The sequence below is a fragment of the Cebus imitator genome, unplaced genomic scaffold (assembly GCF_001604975.1).
Source record: "Cebus imitator isolate Cc_AM_T3 unplaced genomic scaffold, Cebus_imitator-1.0 Scaffold288, whole genome shotgun sequence".
NCBI classification, from domain to species: domain Eukaryota; kingdom Metazoa; phylum Chordata; class Mammalia; order Primates; family Cebidae; genus Cebus; species Cebus imitator.
In genome coordinates, this window is record NW_016107603.1 from 1,461,560 (window position 1) to 1,465,877 (window position 4,318).

General features: G+C 33.1%; 1 protein-coding gene across 2 annotated transcripts in view; it reads left to right on the forward strand.

Annotated features, from left to right (window-relative positions):
• Window positions 1-4,318, forward strand: part of LVRN (laeverin) — a 72,373-nt gene that overhangs the window by 9,585 nt on the left and 58,470 nt on the right. The gene's annotated exons all lie outside the window — the stretch shown is intronic.

A 4,318-nucleotide genomic window follows, 5' to 3' on the forward strand; every position in this document is an offset into this window, starting at 1 on the left:
TGTTGACCAGGATGGTCTCGATCTCTTGACCTCGTGATCCACCCGCCTCGGCCTCCCAAAGTGCTGGGATTACAGGCTTGAGCCACCGCACCCGGCCTTGTTCAACATTCTTAAAGCAAACAATTTTCAACTCAGAATTTCATATCCAGCCAAACTAGGCTTCATAAATGAAAGAGAAATAAAATCATTTACAGACAAGCAAATGCTGAGAGATTTTGTCACCACCAGGCCTGCCTTACAAGAGCTTTTGAAGGAAGCACTAAACATGGAAAGGAACAACCAGTACCAGCCATTGCAAAAACATCAAATTGTAAAGGCCATAGACACCAGGAAAAAACTGTATCAACTAACAGACAAAATAAACAGCCAGCATCATAATGACAGAATCAAATTCACACATAACAATATTAATCTTAAATGTAAGAAGGGTAAATGCCCCAATTAAAAGACACAGCTGATTTTTTTTAATACATCAACAAAATAAATGGACCACAAGCCAGACTAATAAAAAAGAAAAGAAGGAAGAATCAAATAGACACAATAAAAAATGATAAAGGGGATATCACCACTGATCCCACAGAAATACAAACTACCATCAGAGAATACTATAAACACCTCTATGCAAATAAACTAGAAAATCTAGAAGAAATGGATAAATTCCTGGACACATACACCCTCCCAAGACTAAACCAGGAAGAAGTCAAATCCCTAAATAAACCAATAACAATTTCTAAAATTGAAGCAGTAAGTAATAGCCTACCAACCAAAAAAAAGTCCAGGACCAGGCAGATTCACAGCTGAATTCTACCAGAGGTACAAAGAGGAGCTGGTACCATTCCATTTGAAACTATTTCAAACAATAGAAAAAGAAGGACTCCCCCTTAACTCATTTTTTGAGGCCAGCATCATTCTGATACCAAAACCTGGCAGAGACACAACAAAAAAAGAAAATTTGAGGCCAATATTCCTGATAAACATTGATGTGAAAATCCTCAATTAAATACTGGCAAACTGAATCCAGCTGCGCTTCAAAAAGCTTATCCACCATGATCAAATTGGCTTCATCCCTGGGATGCAACGCTGGTTCAACATATGCACATCAATAAATGTAATCCATCACAGAAAAAGAGCCAATCACAAAAACCACATGATTATCTCAATGGATGCAGAAAAGACCTACCATAAAATTCAACACCCCTTCATGCTAAAAACTCTCAATAAACTAGGTATTGATGGAACATTTCTAAAAATAATAAGAGCTATTTATGACAAACCTACAGAATGGGGTAATATATCAAATGGGCAAAAGCTGGAAGCATTCCCTTTGAAAACTGGTACAAGACAAGGATGCCCTCTCTTACCACTCCTATTCAACATAGTATTGAAAATTCTGGCCAGGGCAATCAGGCAAGAGAAAGAAATAAAGGGTATTCAAACAGGAAGAGAGAATGTCAAATTATCTCTGTTTGCAGATGACAGGATTGTGTATTTAGAAAACCCATCATCTCAGCCCAAAATCTCCTTAAACTGATAAGCAACTTCAGCCAAGTCTCAGGATACAAAATCAGTGTGCAGAAATCACAAGCATTCCCATACATCAATAATAGACAAACAGAGAGCCAAATCATGAGTGAACTCATTTGCAATTGCTACAAAGAGAATAAAATACCTAGCAATACAACTTACAAGGGGTGTGTAGATTAATTTGCATTCTCTAGTGTTTTTTATGAGTAGAATTATACAATATTTACTCTCATGCCTGACTTCTTTCACTCAGTAGAATTACTTTGATATACATTCTTTTCGTGTCTATCAATTCTTTTGTATTACTGATAGCATTCCATTGTACTGATATAACACAACTTGTTTATCCAACAAATTACCAAGACATTTGGATTGTTTTCAGTTTTGAGCTGTTACAAATAAAGCTTCCAGGAATAATCATGTACAAGTCTTTCTATGAATTCACTATTCTCGAGTAGATACCTAGGAGTGGAGTGGTTAGATTATATGAATGTTTAGTGTTTTAAGAAACTGCAAAACTGTTTTACAAGGAGTTTGGTAATTTAAAACTCTTATCAACATATGGGAGAATTCTAGTTGTTACAAATCCTTGCTAACACTTGGTATTGCCAGACTACTTCATTTTAGCCATTCTAATAGATGTATAGTGTTCTTCATTACAGTTTTAATTTGTATTTTCCTAATGACTAATAATGTTGTGCATCATTTCCTATAACTATTAGTCATCCATCTTTTGTAGCAAAATGTCTGATAAAATCTTCAGTACATTTTTCTTTTGGGCTGTTTATTTTCTTATTGTTGAATTTAGAGAGGATTCTTTCTCAAATGCATGATTTGCAAATAATTTTTCAGTTGTGGCATGTCTTTGTATTCTTTTAACAGTGTCTTTCAAAGAGCAGAAGTTTTACGTTTTAATGAAGTTCAGTTTATCAATATTTCCTTACATATATCAAGCTTTTGGTGTTGTAGCTAAGAAAACATTGTCTATCCCAAGCTTATACAAATTTTTTTCTATACCTTCTTTCAGAAGTTTTATAGTTAGATGTATGATCCATTTTGAGTTAATTTTTGCATGTGATGTGAGGTATGGATTAAATAGGTGTTTTTTTTCTCTTTTTTTTTTTTTGCATATGACATTGAACTGTACCACTGCCATTTGTTAAAACGTCCTTGCTATCTGTACTTAATTGTGTCTGCATTTTTGTAAAAAGTTAGTTTTTCATAAATCTGTGGGTATTTTTAATGTCTATGCTGTTTTATTGACCCATTTGTGTGTCTTTATGCCAATTCTGTAGTGTCTTGATTACTGTAGCTTTATAATAAATCTTGAAACCAGGTGTTATTCATCTACCAACTTTTTTTCCAGTTATTTAGGATATCCTAGATCCTTTGCATTTCCATATTAATTTTAGAATTAGTTTGCTAATATCTATTAAATAAATAAAAACAAAAAATATCCTGCTGGGATTTTAACTGCGATTATGTTGACTCTATAGAAAAATTTGGGGAGAATTCAAATTTTAAAAATATTGAATCTTCCAACCTATGAACATGATATGTCTCTCTACTTATTTAGGTCTTCTTTAACTACTCTCAGCAAGGTTTATATTGTTCATTGTACAGATTTTACACATATTTTGTCATATTCATTCCTAGGTGTTTTATATTTTAAATATCTATTGTTAATGATATTATTTTAAAATCCAATTTCTAAATGTTTTTTGCTAGTTAATTTTTGCTTATTGATCTTGTATGTTACAACTTTGCTAAATCACTTCTTCAATTGGCATCTTTTTATTTAAAAAAACTTCTAATTTTCCATTAAATGTTCTACATAGGCCATTATGTTGTCATGAATAAAGACAGTTTTATTTCTATTTTAGTTTTTATGCCTTTTATTTATTTTCTTGCCTTATTTCAATGTCTAGAGCCTCTAATACAATGTTGAATAGAAGAAGTAAGTAAAGATATTCCAGTCTCATTTCTTATTGTAGGGTGAAAGCATTCAGTCTTCCATGTTAATTATTATGATTTTTCCCGTAGGGCTATTTTTTGGTAGATTCATTTTACTAGGTTGAGAAAGTTTCCTTTTATTTATAATTTTCTGAGAGCTATGATCAGGAATTGATGTCATATTTTATCAAATGTGTGTTCTGCATCTTTTGAGATGATTATACAGTTTTTGTTATTTAATTCCTTAAAATGGTAAATTACATTAATTTTCCAATGATAAAATTGCCTTGCATTTTTTTTTTTTAAAGCCTCACTTCTGGTGCCCAGGTTGGAGTGCAGTGGCACAATCACAGCTCACTGTAGTCTTGGCTTTCAGGGCTCAGGTGATTCTCCCACCTCAGCCTCCTGAGTAGCTAAGACTACAGACATATGCCACCATGTCTGGCTAGTTTTTTTGTATTTTTAGTAGAAATAGAGCTTTTCCATGTTGTCCAGGGTGGTCTGAAACTCCTGAGCTCAAGCAATCCATCCCCCTTGGCCTCCAAAAGCGTTGGAATTACAGGCATGAGGCACTGCACCCAGTCTACCCTGAATTCTTGAAATAAATTCCAGTTGTTCTTGACACATTACCCTTTTTATATATTATTATATTTGATTTGCTAAAATTTTATTTAGAATTTTTACTCTATGTTCATGAGCCTTATTGACTTGTAGTTTTCTTGCAATGTCTTTGTCTGATTTTGATGTCAAAGTAACATGGCTTCAAATAATGCATTCAGAATTAGTTCCTCTTCTTTGATTTTCAGAAAGAATTTATATAAAATTGGTAATATTTCTTTTA